Source organism: Podarcis raffonei, chromosome 13 (genome assembly GCF_027172205.1).
Source record: "Podarcis raffonei isolate rPodRaf1 chromosome 13, rPodRaf1.pri, whole genome shotgun sequence".
NCBI lineage: Eukaryota > Metazoa > Chordata > Lepidosauria > Squamata > Lacertidae > Podarcis > Podarcis raffonei.
In genome coordinates, this window is record NC_070614.1 from 38,483,921 (window position 1) to 38,509,800 (window position 25,880).

Below are 25,880 nucleotides of genomic sequence, written 5' to 3' on the forward strand. Positions count from 1 at the left end.
GAGGAAACCAAGGCAGTGAGGGACAACCAGGAAAATTAGGTCCCGATGAGAGGTGTCCCTACCAATCAGGGTCAAAGAGGAAAGAGACAATTCCAAAATCCAGTCGGGCAATACCGTTATTCGATTTAGGACCAAACAAAATGTCACAAAATGAATTGGTCCTAATAAAGGTATTGACCAACCATGGGATTGTTATTATTATTTTCCTTATGGACCAATGCAGCTCCTTTTGTCACCACATCCTCATTTCTAGTGTAGGGAAGTGGCTAAAGGATGGGCAAGTTTTAGTTGCCAGCTCAAATCCTACCGTACGCATGAACTTAATAGGTGGTTTTTGGGAAAAGTGGTGTATTGGCCTACCTTACCAGATTGTTGGGACAAATTATGGGGGGCGGGGCGGGGCGGAATCTACATGAAGCAGTTTAAAGCACTCAAAAAGGATATCATCATCATCATCATCATCATCGTATAATAATACATTCGTACCATCTAAGATAAAGGCCTCTGCATTCTGCCTCTGCTCAGGAGCAGTTCCTGCCATTTCAGCAATATCTGACCTGGCCAGATCTCATGGCAAGTCCCAGTGTCAACACAACAACTACCTGACAGCATTGGCACAGGCACTTATCCTTAAATCTAGCTGATCCACCTAGGAATCCGATTCAGATATTTTTGCAGTTGCATGGATCCCTAATTCAGGGAAGTGGGGCGGAATTAAGAACAAAACAGCACATTTGGCAGCAATTGTGCCAGCTTGTCTCTGTCTAAATCAGACCTGGTTTTCTTCACAAGACTGTACCACTGATTTGCTGGTGGTGGGGAGTCAGTTCATTTCATGCAGGAAATGCATCTTGCTGTGATGAAGTTCTTTGCAGGCTGTTGCTTTTACAGTGTTCAAATTCACACTTCCGCTTGCTGCAGCACTCAAAAGAATAAGGTTAAGAGCCCTGCTGGAGGACACCAAAGACCCATCCAATCAGCATTCTGTTCTCAGAATGGCCAACCAGTGGCTTATGGGAATCCATAGGCAGGGTATAACAGCAATAATATGCATTCCCTCGCTTGTGATCCTCAGCAACTGGCACTTGGAAGCATCCTGCCTCTGATACTGGAGAGGACGCAACACCATCGTGGGTTGCAGCCAGCAAAATCCTTATCCTCCATCCATTTGTCTAAACCCAGCCCCGCTTTAAAGTCATCCAAGCTGCTGGCCATTGCCACATCCTGTGAGAGCCAATTTCATGGTTTAACTATGTGCTGCTGTGTGTGAAAAACTACTTCCCTTTGTCTGTCCCGAATCATCAAGCTTAATGGATGTGGCATGTGAAAATAGGTCCTGGCCCCATATTTGAATGAAGAGCCAGCAAAGGAAGTGCTTCTGCTGCTGCTGTGGCTGTGAACTAGGCAGTTAGCTCAATGGTTAGAGCATCGCAGGGGGTTGGACTAGATGATCCTCGGGACCCCTTTCAACTCTATGATTCTCTGATGCTAAGCAGCTGGCTCAGGTAATGCACGGGGTGGGGGGAGACAGAGGTCATCTGAAAGAAGGGGGTAAAAATGCATGGGGGAAATCTCCTGTTAGTGGGGAGATGAGTTCATAGAGAGTGCAATCAAGGAGTAGAAGGACCTTATCATCACCATCTTACCCTACTTCCAATATATAGGATTATTCACATTTTGTCTTTACAATAGGTGAGGCTAAGTTAACCTGGCACATGACTGGACAAAGCTTTAGGATTAATGAGGGTTTTGAACCTGGTTCTCTCACCAGTCCAAATCATCCTGCTAGAGCCCATTGGTCTGAGAGGCTGCTCAGCCATACAAAAAACGTGGTTTAGAATGAGCCACGTTTGTGATGCGGGAGACTGCATAGACACCACACACTGGAAGCACACACCTACACACCAAAAGGAATCCTGGGAACTTCGTCCATCCCCTGCAAAACTACATTTCCCAGCACCCTTAACATATTACCTGTTGGTTCCCTCCTTTTGCCTTTTCGGTCTTTTGTTTCTCTGTTCTCTCTTGCGCTTGCACCTTGGTCTTAAAAGCCCTTTCCTTGGAAATCACTTTGTTGTTTCCAGGTTAAATGTTTTATTAGGACTGCAATCCTAGGCATGCTCACCTTGGACTTAGTTCTGATCAAACTTCCATGGAATTGGACTGCAACACTGTGATGCTGACTATGTATTTTGGGTGGGTGGGAGAGAGAGGGGAGAGAAAAGGAAGGAAGGAAGGAAAGAAAGAAAGAAAGAAAGAAAGAAAGAAAGAAAGAGGACGAGTCTACCCAAGAAGTACCCATCTACCCAAGAAGCACCCATCTACCCATCTACCCAAGAAGTAACAGACCTACTCAAAAGAAAAGAGTACACAGTAGCTCCAACGGTAGAGCATAAGACTTGTGCTCTCAGGTTCAAAGGTTCGAGCCCCGCAAAGATTCCTGCATTGCAGGGGGTTGGACTAGATGACCCTTGGGGTCCCTTCTACAATATGATTCTCTAATAAGTGAGATCCGTGCATAAAGACAAATGGACACACAGTTCAGCCAACGTCAAGATGAATCAGCGAGAGTGCTGAATTCTCCCCCCTTGGGTATCAAGGCTAGTCCTACTCAGAGTAGACACATTAAAATCAATGGATAACTTGGGTTCAGTAGTTCTAAGTATTGGAGCACAACCCACTGACTTTGCCTAGATTGCCTCCAGGATGTTTTAAGGCTACAAAAGGCTAAGCAGAAGAGCATGTGGAAGGAGGCTAGAGGAAAGAGAAGACACACAGCTTCGTGGGATACACAAGCATGTAGATCTGCAAGCCACAAATTGATTCGTACTTAGCTAGCTAGACTTAGAATTGTATCCCTCTTCCCCCAAACCTCCCAACCCCACAAAGAGATATTTGTACATCCTAAGGAACAAGGACTCAGAAAGTTCTGGCTATAAGCAAAGGTTAAGGGAAACATCTGCGTATCTAAGACAAAAATCGACCGCCCCACAAAAAGCAATAACCTTGAATTTATGAGATCATAAATCATGTGAAGTGAACGAGGAACATACATTATCTGTCAATATGTACATTTCAAGATAGATGGTGCTGTTAAGACAGACGTCTTCAACAGCTCAGTGGGAAATTGTTTTAAACAGCATAATATACATATTATATATTTAATTTGTCGTGCGGGAGGGAGAGAGAGAGAGAGGGAGAGAGAGAGAGAAACTTACTTTTCATGTTTTGGAGACGATGTGAGGGTTTCTTTTCCCTGAGTTAAAATTCCCTCTTCTTGGAAAGGAAAAAAAAAAGTCCTCCTTTGGTTTTTAGTTTGGTGTTATTCTTGTAAGGTTTAATTTGGAAGTTGCTTGTTTTGTGGGATTTTTCCTTAAAAAAAAAAGTTTTCTTTGGGTTGCAAATTTCTTCCACACCACACCTGTTCTCTGCCTTTTGCAGGAGGTTCGGTCCTTTGAGGTAGATGAATTCACACGTACACACACAAAAAAAGGTGCAAGATGGCAATAGCCTCTCCAACAGATAAATAAATAAATAGATAAATAAATAAATAATAACAAAACAAAACCAGGCACAACTAATATATATATACACACATATATATATATATTAAATGTATAATCTCCCAGATTGCCTCTTGTTCAGTTTTTTCTTTTTTTAAAAAAAATCTTTTTTTAAAAAAAAGGGTAAAAGGAGAACAGAAAATTAATTTTGTAAAAAGTTGCCCAGACCAGCTTTTAACTGTTCAGTATTTGTATATGTGCATGTGTGTGTTTTACATCACTTACAAATTGGTCTTTATATACACCCCGGCTCTTGTCTAGGCGCGTGTGTTTTTTTTCTCAAATGGTGACACATCTTGACTCACACACTTTTCCATTCAAAAAAAAAAAAAATCCAAGAAAGGGAGAAAGAAGAGAAAAAAAAAACCCCATAGGGCACAGGAAAAACTCTCTGAGTTAACCTTGCGTTTTGAAGTGGGCGGCCCAGGATGACACATATTCTCTGCAATGCTGTGTGCTGTCCCTTTAAGAGGGATTTTTAAGGTGTGTGTGTGTGTGTGTGTGTGTGTGTGTGTGTGTGTGAAAGAGAGAGAGAGAGAGAGAGAGAGAGGGAGAGAGAGAGAGGGAGGGAGAGACTGGATGGGGGGGTGCGTTGGGTGTTTGATGAGGTCATGCTCCAATCCCCCCCTCCAAAACTCCACAGGTTCTACACTGTCTCTCACTTTTTTATTTTTTAAAAAGAGAAGCCCCTTACCCACCAAAAAAACTCACAGCGCTCAGTAACTTTAACTGAGAGGGAAAGACAGATAAGGAAAGTAGAGAGTGCAAAAGCTGGAGATCAAGAAAGGAAAGGATGCAAAGAGTAAACTCATTGAGGACCCCTCACAACCATTTGCATGCAGACATTCCCAGGCTTGAGAGATTTATCAACAGAAGGACCAAGCCCAATCAGAGGTGTCTTCTTTGTACTACCAAACCCAAGAGAGCAAAAATAGTGAGCTCTTTTGGAGGTCTGACGCTGGAGATCTGTTCAGAACTAAGGGGAAGGAGGGGTTGAACCCAGACCCACATAGATCTGAAAGCGTAACACACAGTCATGTTGCCCCAGGTCACCACAAAGGTGTATTCATTGGAAGTAGTAATAACCATTTGCTGCTGTTTCTCCCCACTGTCTGGCTGTCAAAGATGGGCTGCTTCTGAACATGGAGGCTTGATCTCTGCCTAATTGACACTGACCAAGGATCTTCTCTATAAATATGCTAGCCCCTTTCAAAGTTTCCCACCCCGGCTGCAATGGCAACATCTGGTAGCAGTGAGTTCCATAGGTTATCAGAGACTTCCATGCATTGCACAAAGAAACTCCTCATCTGCCAGCCAATTCGCTTCATGTTATGACTAAATTTCTAGTGTTTTGACAGGAAGGGCAAGATCCAGAAAAAGTGAAGCATGTTTACTTGGAAGGAACTCCCCCTTGACATTACATTCTTCTGTGGATTTCAATGGGGAATGCTAACTAGATGCTTAAATCTTTCCTCCTAAACTCAATGGGACTTTAAACATTGTCTAGATTGTACTCACGAGTAAATGCTAAAAAAAGAAGAAAAAAAGAGAAGAAACTGCATATTGAATAAGGACAAGCCATAATTTCTATAGCACCATTACAATACTTTTTGTTGATCGCTCCCTTTTTAAAGTTTACCTTAAAGTCTTACCTTTGAGTTGAATTTCACAGAACCCTTTGGCCTTTCTGCATGACACAAACTCCTCTTTTACTCAAGAGTATTATAAATACATAATTTATCAACTTCGTCTTTCCAGAGAGTCATTGTGGATGGACAGAAATACATATTTATGAAAGCAGCATAGACAGAAAATGAAATTGAGACAATTTCAGAGAAGAGACCAAAGAAGATTCTCAGATACAACACATGTATTCCTTTATTACGCTTTTAAAATCCCTCAGAGAGCCCACCATAGCATACATGGTCCCATCCTTTTATTACAACAAGCCTGTAAGGTAGGTTATGCCCTAGTAAATTTCATGATAAGGCCAGGAGTCTGAACCTGTGTCCCCCAGGTCTAAATCAAACCACTACCACTTCTTCCAAAGTAAATTCAAATGCAAACAGGTGGTGGCAATATTAATGGTATGATAGGCTACATCATAAAAAGGGACGCGGGTGGCGCTGTGGGTTAAACCACAGAGCCTAGGACTTGCTGATCAGAAGGTCGCAGTTCGAATCCCTGCGACGGGGTGAGCTCCCATTGCTCGGTCCCTGTTCCTGCCAACCTAGCAGTTCGAAAGCACGTCAAAGTGCAAGTAGATAAATAGGTACCGCTCCAGCGGGAAGGTAAATGGCGTTTCCGTGCGCTGCTCTGGTTTGCCAGAAGCGGCTTAGTCATGCTGGCCACATGACCCAGAAGCTGTACGCCAGCTCCCTCGGCCAATAAAGCGAGATGAGTGCCGCAACCCCAGAGTCGGCCACGACTGGACCTAATGGTCAGGGGTCCCTTTACCTTTACTAGGCTACATCATACAATTACATCATACTATCACCATACAACCAAGCTGAGGCTCCTGAGAATATAAAATGTCCTGCCCACAGGAGCAAACGAGACCCTTGCGCTTGGTCACAATGGTGGTTCAGGGAAGTATTAATGCAAAGTTGACTCTTGGGAAACACTTTTTTTTATATTCAGCGTCCGGCCAGTGGACCTTACAATAAAATGTTGTGGCGTGGACTGCTCCTGTTCACAGTTCCTTCCTTCCTTCCTTCCTTCCTTCCTTCCTTCCTTCCTTCCTTCCTTCCTTCCCAGCCATCAATGACCCCTTCCAAGACACTCCATTCCCTTCCCACCATTTCCCCACCCCTCCTTAACATTCTGTGGCCACTGAGCATGCCCAGTTTTCATTGGACTGCCCCCCCCATTCCCGACCCAAAGGGTGAAAGCCTGTATAGTATTCAGAGTTGCCGTTTAAAAGATTTTCAAGCGGGGCCTTGATTATTTCTCGGGCACTAAGTGCACCTTTTCTAATGAATAATGTCCTCAAGTCCTAAATGCACCATTAAGAAGATTCCCTCATCAAGGTCAAGAAGGCAAGGCAGTGCAAAGCTTGATATAGTGAAAATGGGAGCAAATCCCTTGTCTTAAACTGGTCAGTGGCCAAGTCTGCCCACACACCAAACATTTAAAGCAGGCCCCCCCCCCCAAGATTCCTGTGGACTAGTTTGTTAAGGGTGCTGGGAACTGTGATGGGTAGACTACAGTTCCTATGATTCTCGGGGTGCTGGTAGCACGAGATGCGGTTAAAATGTATGGTGTGCCAGCAGACACCAAGAAAAGCCTGTTCATCCCAGGCTCCAAAGCTTAGTGACCTGAGCAGCCCGCCCCTTCTTCCTTCCTCAAACTTTCGCCTCCACTTCAAGGAATTTCATAGGGGGGGAAAGGTTCTTCCTTGTTTGTGTTGCCTCAGGCAAGAACTGGGCCCAGCCTCTCTCTGCATAAGGCCAAACCTGACGGACAAGGTCCCACTGCCAGTTTCCCCATGTGGGGCGTGTGCCAGGGTCAAAGGGTCACTTGCACCCTTCTGCTGATTTCCAAACCAAATCAACGCACCTCCCCACAAACATTCCAGGAGAGGCTTCCTTTCTAGGGAAAGGGCAGGCCTGGCGGGGACACAGCTGCCCCTGGGGTGGCTGTTTACACAGGAATCCCTCGCCTGGGCCCTGAGCTGCAGCGAACTCTGGGGTGGAGGCGGCAATCTAAACAGCAGCCCCCTTGTCTGAGCTTGACACTGGCAGGAATCGAGTCCTAGAGAAGGGTGGCTCAAAGTCCACCTTGGAAGCTGTGCAGAGGGTGAGCCAATAAAGGACAGCAGATCGGTAATTAGTGCTAATTGAGCTGTTGAGCTAGCTGACCATCACTGACAAAAATTCCACATTCAGGGTACCTGGTGGTGAGTAATCAGGCAGTCTTCCTTTCTAGCAAAGGATCCTTGGAAGGTTTTCGTGAACTCTAATAGAGTTTTCAGACTTAGAAATCCTCATTACTGCTTGCATAATTACACAACCGCCAACAGCCAATCAGAAAACAGAGGAGAGGTCCTTCTAATTATATCAAGAGGTGAGGGACCTTTCTCAGCTGAAGAAACTCATTCCCTTCTTGGCAAACATCTGTCTCGTGGTCAGCATTCCTATAGGATAGCTGTGACTCCAACCTTAGCAATCACAGAATCGTAGAGTTGGAAGGGACTATGAGGGTCATCTAGTCCAACCCTCTGCAATGCAGGAATCTTTCTGCCCAACGTGGGGCTTGCACCCACGACCGTGAGATTAAGAGTCTTATGCTCTACTGTGCTATTTTAAAAAAATGCAAATTTATTACTATTAATCTGGAATACTGGTCATGATGCTACTTTACTTGGCTATTCATTGAAAGAGGAGTTAACAACACATGTGAATTCAGCCTACTGCTTCCAGCATGCTGTGATCCACGGATCTCTTGGGGGGGTGGGCATTTCCAAATCACCTCCCCCCCCATCGTGTTAACTAATAGCTTAGAACATAAAGTTGCCACATTATTTATTTATTTATATTTCTATCCCGCCTTCACTGAAGTTGGCATATGGAGTTCCTAGGAGAGTCTCTCATCGACCACCCAAAAACCTGCCTAGCTTCAGTGCAGTTGCCACATCACACACCTTCAGAACAAGGGCATGGGCAAAACAACAGGGAAAGAAGACAGAAGATAAAGAGGGAAAAGAGAAGGCAGGTAACCTATTCAGGCAGGGGACAATTTGGATGCCTCATCTTGAATCTTGGAAGCCTCCCTTCCCTGATCTCAGCTCTCTCTGTGTGGGCTGACTATTGGTAATCAGCAGTAAGAGAAATGTACTTGGCACATGCTCAGAAGCACTCTCATCCTGATTACAGTTTCATATGTTGCTGCATTATACTGAGTCAGTCGACTGGACCATTTAGCCCAATGCTGTGCACTTTGGCTGGCAGGGGCCCAGAGCCTCAGGCATTTCCCAATACTTACTACCTGAATCTTTTAGTCTGCAATGCTCTGGCCACTTTCCTGGGAGTAAGTTCCACTGAGTTTAACGGGGCTTATGTCTGAGTGGACATCTGTAAGATCACGTTGGCTAGCAGGAGATTCCAGAGATCGAACACGGGACATTCTGCACACTCTGTTAAGTGTGCCACAACTGAGGTATGGCCCCTTCTCATCATATGCTTCCTCCACCTACCCAAGGGGTAAAGTGGATTGACTACTGGGTCTGGGATATGGAGATCTGGTCTGATACTGCCCCCCCCCCAGCCCTGTCAGCTATTAACTTTCAGAGGCTACATTTCAGTGCAGCTATATTTGAAGATCTGGTATGGTATGGAAACAGCAGATCTCGAAAGAGGGGGGTTTGCCCTGCCAGACTTTAAATTGTACTATGAAGCGGCAGCTTTCTGCTGGCTAAAAGAATGGCTGCTTCTTGAAAACACAGACATTTTGGATTTGGAAGGATTTAACAATATTTTTGGGTGGCATGCATATTTGTGGTATGACAAGGTTAAAGCGCACAAAAGTTTCAAAAATCATATTGTCAGGAAAGCACTATTAAATGTCTGGGTTAGATATAAGGACTTGCTGGAAAATAAGACTCCAAGGTGGCTATCACCAATGGAAGCTAAGGCAGTTAAAAAGCTAAATATGGAGTCGAAATGGCCAAGATATTGGGAAATTTTGGAAAAGGAAGGGGACAAATTGAGATTGCAGAGTTTTGAAAAACTAAAAGGGAAGGTGAGAGATTGGTTACATTATCATCAAATAAATGAAGTGTTTAAATTGGACAGTAAAATAGGCTTCCAGGTGGAAAAATCAAAATTAGAGACTGAACTGTTAGAATCCAGTACTAAGAATTTGTCAAAAATGTATGATCTGCTGCTGAAATGGAATACACAAGATGAAATGGTAAAATCAAGTATGATTAAATGGGCTCAGGACATTGGTCATAACATCATGTTTGCTGATTGGGAAAAGTTGTGGACCACCGGGTTGAAGTTTACGGCGTGTAATGCCTTAAGAGAAAATATAATGAAAATGATTTATAGGTGGTACATAACCCCAGTCAAGCTTGCAAAGATCTACCATTTGCCTGACAACAAATGTTGGAAATGTAAAGAAAAGGAAGGTACATTCTTTCACCTCTGGTGGACGTGCCCGAAGATTAAGGCATTCTGGGAAATGATTTATAATGAACTGAAAAAGGTATTTAAATATACTTTCCCCAAGAAACCAGAGGCCTTTCTCTTGGGTATTGTCGGCCAGGGGGTGCTAAAGACAGATACAACTTTTTTTATGTATGCTACAACAGCAGCTAGAATACTCATTGCAAAGTACTGGAAGACACAGGATCTACCCACACTGGAAGAATGGCAGATGAAGGTGATGGACTACATGGGCTTGGCAGAAATGACGAGCAGAATCCGAAACAGGGAAGAGAAGCGGCGGAAGAAGAATGGAAAAAGTTCAAGGACTATTTAAAGAAATACTACAAAATTAATGACAGTTAGAATGATGTTGGATTAAAATAAATGGTTACTATTAGTAATGGTTAAGACAAAGAGAATAAGGATGATTAGCATAAATTTATAGTAAAATAAGGGAAGATTCGCTGAATAATTATAAGAATTTGGAATACAGAAACGGGAGGCAAGAGGAAGTCGAGGAAGAAAGGCTTAAGAAATTAGGATATGAAATGGTACTTGTTTTTTGTTCTGTTATTGTTTGTTGTCTGTTTATGTATGTTTTGTTTGTATTAATATAAAAATTGTTTAATAAAAATATTATAAAAAAAAAAAGGAAACAGCAGATCTCTCCGCCAGAAGAGGTCAGGGGAACAGCTTCCCCAGCAGATCTTCAGCAGATCCTGCTGATGCCTCACCTAGCAGATCAAGACCAATATAGGTGCCCCAGGTGAAGGTTAGTGGGTCATATTTTAGGTCGTCTGGGTGTGTGGTTTATTTCCTCTCTGGGGTTACATAATTGAACCAGGAATTAAAGGAAGATCCACAGAGACACGCCCCCAAGTCACCATTTTTTAAAGGCATCTGTTGTAAGAAACGAGATAACTTTGCTGCCCTTTGAAAAGTGCTGTTTAAATGAGTGTTACAGGCAACAGTTCTATGTACATTGACTTGTCCCACTGGACGAAGTGGGACTTATTCAAACGTTGGTATCTCCAGGTAGCGATGGGATAGACTTCTGTCTAAAATCCTGGAGAGCTGTTGCCAGTCAGTGCAAGCAATACTGAGCTCAATGGACCAATGCCTTGATTTAGCATAAGTTAGCTACCTATGTTTCTCTTTCCGAATAAATGTTTAGGCAGCAGAGAAGGAGTTGTGTTTTGGGAGGAGGCAACTATGAAGCAAGAGCAGGCAGGAAGATGATACCAGAAGGGTCGGATGCAGAGAGGAGGAGCCACTGGAAAGATTTTAGGGTACATATTAGCACAGTCTCTTCTTGCAGAGTCAGCAGCAAAAAGATGCACAGGCTACGGCCCAACATAGAAAGAAGGACTTTGTGACAAGAAAGCTTCCCAGACCTCTACCCTCACTACTTACACAGTAGTGTTCTCAGTTGGACAACCTTGCACCCTACAGATGTTCAGGAAAATGAGATAATGGCAAATGGTCTAATAACAGAATGGAGCTCTCTCTCTCTGCTTCCGTCCGGAGCAGAAACAGTCAGGTAGAATAGACCTTTATTTTGAACCCACCAGAAGTCCTTTTTAATGTACATTCATGACGATTTGTGTTCATGATTGTATTGGGGCAGTTATACGTGATCCTGATTTCAATTGCTTGTGCCTGTAAAAGTTTTTTTGGGGCAGACATACTGCTTAATTTCCAATTCATGCATGTCCCATAACTTCCTGCTGAAGTTCTGCAACTTTTCGCACCCGACAGCAACAATTCAACAACTGGGGAAGCATCGCAGAACAACCAATGTAGCTCAGTGATGTGTGGACAGTCCAGAATATGCCCACCCACCAGTCTGGAGGGACCCCGTAACACAATAATCATCCCAGGTCTGATGGGGCTGATGGGAGATCTGGTTCAACATTTTGTGGCACAAGGTTAGCTCTCTCTCAACTCCAACATGGGACCCACTTTTAATTTCTGACAATGATTAGAATCTAGACAGGCAGGCAGCAGGGCTGAATTGAAAGTGTTTGATTGAACCTATCACTGCAAAATTGAGGAAGGAAATTTGAGGGGCACAATAACTGGTAGGGCTGGAGAAGGGAATAGTTTGCAAGCTTTGAGGAAATTTGTTTTTCCTTCCTTTTTAAGTTTGCTTTGACACCTGGTTTCTGGAATTCTTTGGGGACAGAGTAATGGAGCCTATCTCCACCTAATTTTTAAAAGGAAAAGCACTGCCTCTTAAATCTTCCTGGGTACCATTGTGCCATGAAATAATCCATTCCTTTCTCCTAGATGCATGGGAATGTCCTGAGGCTTTTTACACATTATATGAAAATACTGCATTCTGCACATGCTCAGAGGCACTCCTCCAGCCACACAGGACAAGTAGTTTTAGGAAGGAAGCCTCAGATGACACCAACACTGTTAGCAGGTATGTTGTAAATAAGGAACCTTGACTTTGGAAACAGGTTCTGGGGGTTTCTATCTCAGGCAAAACACAGTTCAAATTAAGTCTTGAATCTGACGAGAAAGTTAGCACTTTTAGGGAGGTAGCATGCCTCATACCTTGAGGGAAAGGACTGGGATAAAAAGGGAGGAAGTCTCAGAGCCAGGATTTCTCTAGGTGCCATCCTGTCCCTGAGTCAGTCCCGGATAGCCCGAGGATTCGCGACGAGGTAGCTGGGTCAGTCACCTATCCCAATGGCTAAATTGTGGTTTTGAGGCTAGGAGATGAAAGTTTGTGATCGGAGACTCTGAATCTGCAGCTCTGACTCTCTTCGGGTCAGTTGCACAAGATCACAGAAAAATGCCCCCCTCCTCCTGTGTCCAGCTCTCTGAGTCAAGGCAGGGTGCCCTTTTAACACTCTCATTAAGTGGAGTCACTAGCCACTCGTCAAAAATCATTGACTCCTCTTAAAACACACGCAAACGCACAACGCCCGGGGACCACTGGTCTTCCGGACCTAGCAAAGTCGATGTGTCAGCTTGACAGAAGAACCCACAAATCACTGATTGTGTCACAGGTTTGGGGGGGGTAGACCATGTCACACTGCTGACATAACATTCGGGGGCTGATGGGATGAGGAAGCACACCGTGTTCTATAGGAAGAGAGAAAAAGGGTGTCAGAGGAAAAAAAGAGCCAGCTTACTGGGGGTTTCTGGGAAATTTTCTGGGGCTAAGGATTAATATCCATACAGAGAGAGAGAGAGTTGCAGGTGCCTTTTCACTTCCTCTGTGCCTGGCAGAGATGAGAAGATGTGGGGAGGGAGCCAGCCAGGCTGGCTGGGAGGGGATGGGGGGAGCGGGAGAAGAGGGTCGTAATTGGGAGAGACAGTGACACAAACTCCACACAAAAACTGTGCGGTCATCGCCCGGTGCGGTCCGTCTGGGAAAGCAGTATACGGTGGATGGGAAATCTTGCCTCTTCCCACAATCCTCTGCTCTAACCCACAGAGTCGTAGTCCCCTCACGAGAGAACCCAGGAGTCCTGGCTCCTTCAAAGCTCTTTTTACAATTGCATCCATGCGCACGCACTGACCCTGCTTAGACAATTAGTCTTCGTTTTTCTTCCCAAAATGTCCTGGCTTCAGCTTCTTTCCCTTGCCTCTGGTATTGGGGGGGGGAGGAGTTTGATGGATCTCCCTCCTTTTTATGTTTCCTAGCAACCCAGGGGCCTTGCTGTGAACCTGCAAGGGGGTGGGTGGGTATCATTACAAATCTTCCTCTTCAGCAAGTGATTGGAAAGGGTCCTTTGGGGTGATGGGAGAGGCAAGGTAGCTGGATTTGGACACAGGTTTAAATCACAGGTTTAAATCACTGTTCACACACAGAGCATACTTTGGGCTAGCTGCTGTCTCTCAGCCTAACATACCTCACAGGATTGTTAAAACGATGAGGAGAAACCATGCTTGCCAATTTAAGTTCCTTGAAGGAAGGAAGGGTGGGACTGACAAAGAGTAATACATAAATAAGGTCCACAGATTAGGCCCAGGTGTGGGGAACATTTGGTTCTCTAGATGTTGCTGAACTACAAGTCTGATCAGCCCCAGCAAGCAAAGTTAATGACCAGGGATGATGGGAGTTGTAGTTCATATGGAGAACCAAAGGCTCCCCACACCTAATCTATGGGAAGGTCCCATAGATGTTGCTGCTGAGTTTATGAGCCCATAGCAGTGCGAAAGAGGACTTTCACAAGACTGCAACAACCATGGTTGTTTTTAGGCCCTCATTAACCTGCTGTGGGGGATGTGGGTGGCGCTGTGGGTTAAACCACAGAGCCTAGGACTTGCCGATCAGAAGGTCGGCAGTTCGAATCCCCGCGACGGGATGAGCTCCCGTTGCTCGGTCCCTGCTCCTGCCAACCTAGCAGTTCGAAAGCACATCAAAGTGCAAGTAGATAAATAGGTACCGCTCCGGCGGGAAGGTAAACGGCGTTTCTGTGCACTGCTCTGGTTCGCCAGAAGCAGCTTAGTCATGCTGGCCACATGACCCGGAAGCTGTACTACGGCTCCTTTGGCCAATAAAGCGAGATGAGCGTCGCAACCCCAGAGTCGGTCTCGCCTGGACCTAATGTTCAGGGGTCCCTTTACCTTTAGCCTGCTGTGGAGCCACTTTTTGCACATAACCACTGCTGCAGCTTTCCAAGTTCTTAAAGTTCAGTGCAGAATCCAGTCTGTCTCAGTGCATGGCAGAGCACCCTCCACATGGAATGCAGTCAGGTGGCTAGAATTCAGTGTGGACTCAAAATAAACCTATAAGTGAGCCCTAACCAGAGTGTGAGAATCAAAGCACTTTGGGGTTCAACACTCGGGCCCACCAAGCAGAATCCTTTTGCGAAAGCCAGCCCACTGCAGCAAGCAGAAGCAGACAAGGTGCACTGAACTTACAGAGCAAGGTAGATTTTGATGGCTCAAGAAAGCAAGCCAAGCAACGTGCTAGGAGGAGTTGTGGGTAGAGGAGACACTCTCAGCCCGAAGTTCAGCAAATCAGAATGATGTCAGATCCTTTCACTCCCAAAATGGGGTGCTGAACGAAATTCTACCTTTGCAACAGTAGGTGTTTGCGACATCTATGAGGAACAGATAAGGTCCCCACAATTGCTGTTGGGGCAATTTGGCAATAGTTGCTCTGGAACTAACAGCTCACTTTCCACCACATCTTGCCTGTGAAACACTTATCACTCAGATTTGTAGCCTCCGTTCATTTTATCCCTTTGACTCAAGGAGAGTAAGTGCTTCTTAAATTCATTTATATTCGCAACAATTCTGTGAAACAGGTTGCTATTATCCCCATTGAACAGGTTGGGCAACTGAGGCTGGGAGTCAAGTAATTCTCTAAAGAGCGTCCAGAGACTTCAGGCCTGAATGTACCCTTGAACCTAGGCATCCAAGCTTCAGATACAACCTTCGATCCTTGAGGCTGGGGGGAACGCAGCCCTCACACCACACCTGCCCCGGCCCTTTCCACCTCTATTAACCCCACACTGCCACCATGTGGCAACTCGCCCATGAGCCATTTACTCCAGGGAGAAAGCGGGTTATTATTATGATGTTTATTATATATTTTTATATCCCGCCTTTCCCCCCCCAAACCGGGGCTCAAGGCAGTTTATACAAATTAAAACAATACAGATTAAATACAAAAAGCTGGAGATCTTCTATGGGACAAAACAAAAGCTGCCATCAAACCAGACGGTAACATTACCTAGGAATATGGGTGCCCCTTTTAAAATTATATTTTGCTAAGGTCTCTGGTGCCTATGAGACGGGTTGCTATATGCAACTAACAATACATTCCCCATTTGGGCATCTCCATACTGGGAAAATCTGCATCGGTTGAATGGCCGCCTGAATCTCTGACATGTTAAAGACAGGGGAGTCTTGCTAGGGGTGAGGCGGGATTCGGGGGATGTGCCAAAACATTATAGGGAGGGGTGTGTAGATGGGAGACAAGTCCTGGAGGATTTAATTCCCAGCAGGAGTGACTTCCAGGTTCTCCTTCACACCCAGCAGGAGGTGCTGCCGAAACATAGCTGTGGTGCCCCCAAAATGGAAGAAACGGCAGTTTCACGTGGGAGCCTGAAACCCCCTCCCCAATGGTCTCCAAAGGAAAGAGAGCCTAAATGCCAGGTCCTTGGAAGTAGCTTCGGCGCCGTGAATGGGGCCTGTGTGAGATGACAGCGTCGTAAACGCTCTCCATAACAACGCAGGGAAGCAACGGAAAACACAGGTCAGATACGACTCCGGCAGGGGAGGTGGTGGGGAAGGGCAGGTGTGCGGCAGGCAGAAAGGAGAGACCCACACATGCATGCCCCAAAGCTGTATGGGGTGGGAGGGAGACATTTCTGCCCGTTGCCCTATGTCAGGGGTCAGCAACCTTTTTCAGCTGTGGGCTGGTCCACCGTCCCTCAGAACTTGTGGTGGGCCGGACCATATTTTGAAGGGGGGGGGGATGAACGAATTCCAATGCCCCACAAATAACCCAGAGATGCATTTTACGTAAATTAAAAGCAACAGTCTACTCATGTAAAAACACCAGGCAGGCCCCACAAATAACCCAGAGATGCATTTTAAATAAAAGGACACATTCTACTCATGTAAAAACATGCTGATTCCCAGACCATCCGTGGGCCGGATTGAGAAGGCGATTGGGCCGCATCTGGCCCACGGGCCTTAGGTTGCCTACCCCTGCCTTATGTGGTCTTCTAAATGCTCAGCCAAGCCAGGTACACCTTTGCTATCCCTAGAAAAGCATCCCTATCCATTACACTTTCGTAAAACAAATTACCCCTGCCTGTCTCAGGGATGCTGATTTTTTTTTTCTGTACCAAAATGGAGAGTGTCTTACCTCACAGAGTTACACGCCATTGTGCAAAAGTATCGGGTTTCAGCTGGATTTCCCAGTGCCTGAAGGCAAGGTGGTTCTCCATCCTACTTGAAATCTTGCTTACAAGTCCAGCTCAAAGGTACCTTAGGCCCCTAGGAAGAAAATGCATCCGCTTTCACACATGGTCAGGAAATGAGGGGTGCCGACTGAGGGATGGGGCCTGCACTGAAAACAAACACAACCCTTTTAGGTTCCTTCAAAATTTGAAGAGCCTGGTTTGAATTTCAAGTGGGATGAGATCTGGCAGAAATCTAGAGATGTGCAGGACCCCAAATCAAACACACTAAAATCCCCTTGTTTGATCTTATCAAGGCTTTCGTCGGAATTCCTCAGATGTTTTCCTGAGGTGTTCACTGGAGGCAAAAATTTTCTGGCCACTCTATGGGATGCCCTCTTTCCTGCGCCAGCAGGGATTATCCACACTTAACTTTTGCCCCAGTTCTTCAAATGCCCATGCTATAACACTCCATGCCCAAGTGGGGGATTGTTTTTTATTTTTGCGCTGAGTTTTCCCTGCGAAAACCTGCTCTTTAAAGCTAAATCTGGTTCAATTTTCTACGTTCATAGAATCAAAGAATCATAGAGTTGGGAGGGACCCCGAGGGTCATCTAGTCCAACCACCTGCAATGCAGGGATCTCAGCTAAAGCATCCATGACAGATGGCCATCCAACCTCTGCTTAAAAACCTCCAAGGAAGGAGAGTCCGCCACCTTTCGTGAGAGTCTGTTCCAGCTCTTACTGTCAGAAAGTTCTTCCTGATGTGTAGTCAAAATTTCCTTCCTTGTAACTTGAATCCACTAGTTCGGGCCCTAGTCTCCAGAGCAGGAAGAAACAAGCTTGCTCCATCTTCCGTGTGACAGCCCTTGGGATATCTGAAGATGGCTATCACATCTCAAGTCTACTCTTTACTCTACTCTAAAGATGCCCAGCTTCCTCAATCATTGCTCATAAGGCCTGGTTTCCAGAACCTTTATCATCTTGGTTGCCCTCCTCTGCACACCTTCCAGCTTGTCAACATCTTTCTTAAATTGTGGTGCCTAGAACTGGACACAGTACCCCAGGTATTGTCTAACAGAATAGAGTGGTACTATTACTTCATTTGATTGGGACACTATACTTCTTCTGATGCAGCCTGGAATAGCATTAGGGTTTTTTTGCTGCTACGTCACACTGTTGACTCATGTTAAGCTTGTGGTCCACCAAGACCCCTACATCCTTTTCATATCTACTACTGGCAAGCCAGGTGTCCCCCATCTTCTATTGGTGCAGCTGGTTCTTCCTGCCTAAGTGTAGGGCCTTATGTTTTCCCCTATTGAAATTCATTTTGTTAGTTTTGGCCCAGTTCTGCAACCTGCTGTTGTCATATTGAATCCCAATTCCATCTTCAGTGGCACCCCTCCCATTTCGGTGCCATCTGCAAATTTGATAAGCATCCCCTCAAATCCATCATCCAATTCGTTTATAAAGACATTGAACAACAATGGACCCAGCACAGAACCCTCAGCACTTGTCACTTTTTTCTAGGATGACGAGGAACCATTAGAGAGTACTCCTTGGGTTCAGTCAGTCAACCAGCTACAAATCCACTGAATAGTTACCTCATCTAACTCACATGTTATTGATCCATCTGAACGCCACTTGTTGCTAAGAGAATTTGGACGCAAACTGCTTGGAGGTCACATACTGTAGCTAGTTAACATGCCAGAGTCTCAATCGTTATTCAAGTGAGGCCACACAGACATATTTATTCTAGAACCTTCCAGAGGGACTACAAGAGCCACCACAGTGTAGGCCCTGCTCCTTACACTGATCAATGACTCTTAAGTGAGGGATTTTAATGGACAGGGAGCCACAGACCCAGAGAAAACCAGGACAGATTTTGCAAGCAAAGAAAAGCCATGAAGACTTTCAGTCTTCAGTGGCAGCATGCTCACTACAGTGGCCAGAATCCAAATTCCTTGGCCTAGAAAGCTCACTGGGTAGCTTCGCTATCACTTTCCCATGAGTAAAAATGTGAGCTAAGTGAGATGTCTCAAGGGCTGACACAAGGACATGTAAGCACTTTGTTTGTAAAGGACAGCCACAGAAATAATTTTTAGCAGCCTACCTTCATTCAATGCCTTCCTACAGTCTAGTGGGGATCAGAGGGCCACATCCTGAGCTTTTCTGAAAGCAGCCTCAGGAGTCTGGAAATAAGGCTGGAGGGGTTGTGGGAAACGGTGATGAGGTGCTTACAAACAAATTTTTAAGAAAAATTGCCCTCCAAAAGCTGTTTTTTATTTTTGTTTTTTTGCCCAGCAAGGGTGGAGATTATACGGAAGCAAAACAAACAAACAAAACAACTGAGGGTGTTTGTGTGGGGATTTTAATTGCTTCCCTTCCCACCTACCATTTCTCTGCTCCCGAAAACAGCCTCCTAAGGCTGCTTTTCAAAAACATAAAGAAAAAGTTACACACAGCTACATATAACAGCTAGCACAGTCCAGAGACCTGAGGCTTGAAACACTGGCTGACGGGAGGTATATGGAATTGTATACTGTATGCTCAAATCTCCCAAGCCTGGAGCTGGAAGACACACATTCCAAATCTGGAGGTATGCTGTCAGGTATTTGACCTTGAACTGGCTCTGACAGCAGGATCAAAACCCATAATAAGTTGCTTCCTGTGGGTACCAGTTTTGTGGAGAAGTGGGGGCTGAGCACTCCCATTTCAGACCTACTGACCATTTCGCAAATACTGGGGATGGAGGAAGGTGAGTTGCCAGTGTGATATAACCTTCCTATCAACTCCTCAACCAACTTCGGGACCAGGGAAGGAGGAAGTTTCATGAGGGAAGAACAACAAAACCTTGGGGGAAATGGAGTCTAGGTTTCTTTCCATGTGCCTTTTAGATGGCATTGAATGGAAGCTCCTGTTCTCCTTCGTCATCGCATAACAAACACAGCCTCCTGCAAGGAAGCCGAGACCAGGAATTGGTGCAATCTGGGCTTTTCAAGGGGCTGTCCCAAACCGGGCTCTGAGAAATGTCAGTGAATCAGTGAGAATGACCAAGTGCTTCGCTGCAGTTTACAAACAAACAGTTTGGAAATCCTGAACCTCGGCCAAGGAATGAAAATCCCAGCTCACGTCAACGCTGCACAGTAAACGGAAGTATCGTCTGAGTTCGCAGTGACCACAAGGTGCAGAGCTAATGAGTGTTCATTGCTCGCTTCCCCTAAGTGCCCTCTGATGGGAACGGAGGCTGGGATTTCTGGCCCTTGTCAACATTCCTAACTTTTGCTCCTTCCAGCACCCCTGCTGGGGTGAAGTGTCAGATTAACAGTCTTTTTGGACCAACTTTTGGGCTAAAGTTCAGCCGGGAAGCTTCTTTGGCAAAGACAGCCTCTTAGATTCATTCTTTCATATATTTATTTTTAAAATGATTATACAATGGTACCTCGGGTTAAGTACTTAATTTGTTCTGGAGGTCCGTTCTTAACATGAAACTGTTCTTAACCTGAGGTACCACTTTAGCTAATGGGGCCTCCCGCTGCCGCTGCGCCGCAATTTCTGTTCTTATCCTGAAGCAAAGTTCTTAACCTTGGTACTATTTCTGGGTTAGCGGAGTCTGTAACCTGAAGCGTATGTAACTCGAGGTACCACTGTATACAACTCTACATCCTGTTCAGTGTACAACCAATGTATACAGTCAGTGCTATTTTTCTAGAAAAAGAGGTGCTGGAACTCACCATGAACGCCTCCCTCTTTCTCTTACTGAGAATGGCAATGGCACCCACCTGAGAGGTGCCTGAACTGAGTTCTGGCGAGTTCCCCCTGGAAAAGCCCTGTATGCAGAACCAACAATAAAACAAATAAAATGCTTGAACCACACTAAAACTTTGTTAGGGGATCCAGGGACCCCTATTCCCTCCAGGGAGCTACAATTCCCAGAGTTCCCTAGGAAGAAGGAATTGAGTGTTAAACCACCCTGGGAACTGTAGTTCTCTGACAGGAACAACAGGCTCCTAACAATTCTCAGCACTCTTAACAATCTACAGCTCCCTGAATTTTTTACAGGAAGCTAGGAGTGATGATTGGCACGATACTGCTTTAAATGCATAGTGCAGATTGAGCCTCTGTTACATTGTCAGCTCCCCTTGCCAGTTCTCTTTTCCCATCTTCTTGCCTCATGCTTATGTCTAATTCCCTTTTTCTGTGTCCACCCGGCAGCAGCGTCATGCATTGGCTCAGGGAAGCAGCAGAGATAGCAACATAGAGTGGTACTTCGGGTTAAGAACTTAATTCGTTCTGGAGGTCCGTTCTTAACCTGAAACTGTTCTTAACCTGAGGTACCACTTTAGCTAATGGGGCCTCCCGCTACCGCTGCGCCACAATTTCTGTTCTCATCCTGAAGCAAAGTTCTCAACCTGAGGTACTATTTCTGGGTTAGCGGAGTCTGTAACCTGAAGCGCCTGTAACCTGAAGTGTCTGTAACCTGAGGTACCACTGTACTTTATTTGAAAACTTACCTTTGGAGCTGTGCAGAAGCACAGGTGTGCATTGGGAAGTAACATCCACATATATATTAAATATGGCGATCATTAACATAACTGTTCAGTCGATGGGAATAAAATTTTATTTATTTGTTTCTTTATTAATAAAAATTATTGGTCTTTTTTTTTACGAAGGAAACTCAAAGTGATTTATAATACAGTATATAAACAAGTGCAAACATTAAAACCAGCATAAAATAAAGGAAAAAGAAAATATAACGCACAATCTCTTAAAAGACAGGATTTTAACATCCCACCCACTCAAGGAGGCCTCAGGTAATTAAAAGCCAAAGGCCTAGTGAAAAGGAAATATTTTTGCCCCCCGCCTAAAGCTATGGAACGATGATGCCAGGTGAGTCTTCCTTGGGAGAGCATTTCACAAGTGGGGAGTCACCATTGAAAACTGAGGATAAAACATCCTTCTCACACAGCCATTGTATGGTCAAAGATGGGGAGGAAGAGGAAGATGTGGAAAAGGGGGGACCAAATCAATTTTGCAGGATCAAAGCCACTCTGGCAATCCAGTAAGAATAGCGGAAGTAAAATGCAGTTACTAAAAGAAAAAAGAAGAAAAAAAAGTCAGCATTAAAACTAGTCTGGGAAATCCTGTCATGACGGATCAGAAGTAGCACCATCAGCACAAGTGTTGGGGTGTCATGTGTATTGTGAGAAGGCGAGGTGTAATAACACAAATAATTTTTTAAAAGCCTGATGTGGAACCCCTCTTTGTCCGGCACAGAAAAGATTACAACGTCAGCACCAGGTGAGCCACTTTAGGGAAGGCATTCCATAACTGGGGCACAACTGCTGAGGAAGTCCTCTCCCTTGTGTGACACAAGAAGGCCGTCAGAGAAGAGCCTGAGCAGAAAAACCTAACAAACAGGGAGGGTTATCTGAGGAGCCTCATACAATTCTTATGGATTTTCCTTTGAGGAGCTCAGTGGGTGTGAACCCCTTGCTACCTACCAATGCAAAGTCTTGCCTGCTGGTCTCAAAGTTTGTGGCAGCTTTTGGTTTACACAGAACAATTACAACTAGCTCCGGGTAGATTTTGGAGGCAAGAAGGTTATAGAGCTGAATACTCTCCTTCTTCACACTTTTAGGGGCCAGGAAGTCAGTATTGGCACTGGGCTCAAATGCACCAAAGTCTCTTTTTGGGGGTGGGGGGCAAAAAGGAAGCCAAAGTGGAGGACTGGAGAATACAGTCTTACAAAAGCAGGCACACAGGTCCTTGCTCTCTCATGTCTTGCCAAACACACACACACAGAGGGAGGGAGGAAGGGACAGCCTTCTCAGGTAGACAGTTTCTGTCTGTCCATTGGAAGGCTTGTCTGTCCAGCCCTCCAGCCGGGCGGGCCCCAGACGTACAGTTTCCCCCAGTGTGACTCAGGCATAAACACAGCCCCAGGCCAAGGTGTGTGTGCTGTGAGGTGGCGTGAGGGGGTGTGTAAGTGTGTGTGCAATCGGAACTTTACCATCAGCTCAACGGAGCGAGTGGCGCGTTCCGTATGTGTGTGTGTGTGTGAGAGAGACAAACGTTTAAACTGATGTCTCATATGCTCCCCTGTTTTTCTTGGTTGGGGGGTAGAGGAGGCACTATGAACCATCTTCTGGCCTGTAGTAATTTTAGCCTGCATGTCCTAATGGGCATGGGGGGGGGGAGTTGGTCTCACTCCCCTCAAGTGGTCTGTCTGTCTGTCTGTCTCTTATGATGTTTCCGAAGAAGGCACCTTGGAATTTTATTGCAACAATATCTCTTCCTCTCCCCCCCCCATACAAGGAAAAAAAATTCTATTTAAGAATTGGCCATATATGGAGCCAGACTTCATGGCTAGGTCCTTTCATTCCCAATGTGGAAATGCAGGCCTTACAAGGTCCCCAAAAATCCCCCAAGGGGAACAGAATCCAGAGAAGTACCCCCAGATACTTCAGTGGCTACTCTGAAAGGTCTCGTAACCTTCCTGAAGCATCTTCTGCTGATTTCCCATGTTCTGGTTGCTCCCAGTTCAGCCATATAAGTGGCAAGCTTGGTGCCTTATAAAACCTATTACAGATCAGGTTTTTCTCCATCTTGGATAAGCTGTCTGACTTCCGAATCATGTTCAAAATAAAGGATGTCACCAGTGCAAGAGGTTAGCAGAAACCCGGCTTGCTGAATCGCACCACTTCAGCATGTAATATCTAAGCAGTCCTTTATTGCTAGTATTTGGGAAATGTGATTTGTGTATATATACCTCATGGTCCCTCCAGACATCCTTTTTATTGTGCATTTGTGCACCAGGGTGGTCATAAGCCTGCAAAATACTGTTTCTGCCTGCTAAAGTTTTGGGGTTGATGTGCTGCTTCATTTTCAACAACACGTAACTTCCTGCTGAACTCCTGTGACTCTTTACACGGCAAATATTCTGGATTGTTGCTTTCTGCCCCGCTTCCATTGTGCTATTGAGCAAGAGTTCCTCTCCAGGTAGCAAATGTGCAATTAACATTGGAGAAGCATTGCAGAACGAGTAAAGCAGATTGATGTGTGGACAATCCAGTATCAATTCACCATTAATGCACTATTATAGTGTCAGTGACAATAAAAATATTTAGCAAAAAAGTGGGTGGGAATTACCGTATTTTTTGCTCTATAAGACTCACTTTTTCCCTCCTAAAAAGTAAGGGGAAGTGTGTGTGCGTCTTATGGAGTGAATGCAGGCTGCACAGCTATCCCAGAAGCCAGAACAGCAAGAGGGATTGCTGCTTTCACTGCACAGCAATCCCTCTTGCTGTTCTGGCTTCTGAGATTCAGAATATTTTTTTTCTTGTTTTCCTCCTCCAAAAACTAGGTGCATCTTGTAGTCTGGTGCGTCTTATAGAGCGAAAAATACGGTACATGTTGCAAAAAAAAACAACCACCCACCAGCTCTAATATGAGTAGTGGTGCAATTAGGCGATTTTAGACTCTGGGTGGAATGGTCTTATTTGGGGAGTGCTCTTTACATTGTAATAATCACGGTTTTACTTACTTTAAAATGTAGTAACCAAGCTTTGCTGCATTTAAGGGCTCTCCCGTTCATTCTGCTGTGGGGCCTGTCCAGGGCACTGCTGATGAGAAGATGATAGGCTGAGAGGAGAAAAGGAATCTGGTGAGAAATCAGAATGTAGTCTTGTTATTCAAACACAGTTCAAAACTTGATCTTGAATCTGCTGCAAGCAAGCATGGGGGGCTGTTGTAAGCCCTTCACACCCACCAGTTCCCTTGTACCTTGGGCACGTGTCCTTGATTTGGTGTGTCACAGCGGAGAGTAAAAGCTGCATGAAAGCCATTTGATCTAGAAGTTGTGGGCACAATGCCTGGCATTTGGGGAAGGGATGCATCTCATATCATAATACGTCCCTGCCGGGTGAGACCAAAGGCCTATCTAGTCCAACATTGCGCTCTCACGGTGGTCAACCACATGCCTGTGGGAAGCTCACAAGCAGCACATGAGCACAAGAGTACACTTTCATTCATGATTCCCAGCATCTGGTATTCAGAAGCATATGGCCTCTGATTCTGGAAGCAAGACACAGCCATTGTGACTAATCTCATTTTAAAGCCAGCTAAATCGGCAGCCATCGCAACATCTTGTGGGGACAATTCTATAGTTTAATTACGTGTACATATAAGCACTTCTTTTCATCTGTCCTACTCAGGTTAAATTGGATGGCTCCGGGTTCTAGCATCACGAGAGTGGGAGAAAAACCTGTCTCTCAACTATCCGCTTTCTCCAGGCATAGTTTTATAAACTTTGTTCCCCTTTATTTGCTCTTCCCCACGTAAAAACCCCAAATACCATTACCCATTTGCGTGCATTGGGGCAGGGATACTCAAGATGCTCAGAGGCAAACATCCGTATCACTTCACATTCCAAGAGTGTGCTGTCATTTAAATAATTTCTAAAATAACTTGAGGTGAGAAAAGTTCCACCCTCGCAACAACCTTATAACCAAAGTTTTGCTCAGTGCATTTTTCTGGGGGGTACTCAAGGGTACATAGTGCCGGCACCACCCCCCATGTTAAAAGTGTGGCACTTACTGTAACAACATGGTGAATACCAGAACCTTTTTTTCTTTAAAAAAAGAGCACTGGTTATGCTTATTCTATAATTATGCTCAAATGGAAGCAAGGCACATGACTGAAACAGAATTCAGCTCCCCAAGAACCCCAGCTTCCCTTTTTAAAATGTTTCTATCCCTCTTGAGGGCAAAGCTAGACTTGAAACTGTGTTGGCAATGCCTTGTGTCATCACGGGTCACCTTGCAATTTTCTTAGGCGCTTGTTGGGTTGAGAACACTCTGTGCATGGAAGACATATAACAGCAAAACCCGGGATGGAATGTCAAGGAGCAGGGTTGGTGCCAAGGAAAACACAAGCCGGATGGGCAAATATTTGGCCATGAGGTGATGGGGGAAACCTTCTCTCCGCCTTTGGCTTGGCGCCCATGGGGGCTTTTCCAATGGCACACCAACTCGGTGGAGTGACTGTCAGAGCAGGGTGCCCAGATTAAGCAACTCGGAATGGATCCAGCCCCCTGCGCAAGGGAAGGGGACCCGGGAGAGGTCATATACATGTTCTTGCCCGCACACAGGTTAACCAAATTTTTGAGGCCTTTGAGGCTTTGCAAAGAGTCACATATACCATCTGCCTGAATCATTAGCAAAAGCAGTGCACTGCTTGTGGCAAAAAGGTTCCTGTTGACTATTTGGTATGCAGTGTGGGCCATACATA

At 45.2% G+C, this 25,880-nt stretch overlaps 1 protein-coding gene across 2 annotated transcripts in view; it reads right to left on the bottom strand.

Moving 5' to 3' along the window:
• IL11 (interleukin 11) overlaps positions 1 to 25,880 on the bottom strand; it is a 66,986-nt gene that overhangs the window by 17,780 nt on the left and 23,326 nt on the right. For both annotated transcript variants that reach the window (XM_053362620.1, XM_053362621.1), the window contains exon 2: positions 24,136 to 24,233. The gene's annotated coding sequence lies outside the window, so the exon portion shown is untranslated. The remainder of the gene's footprint in view (positions 1 to 24,135; positions 24,234 to 25,880) is intronic.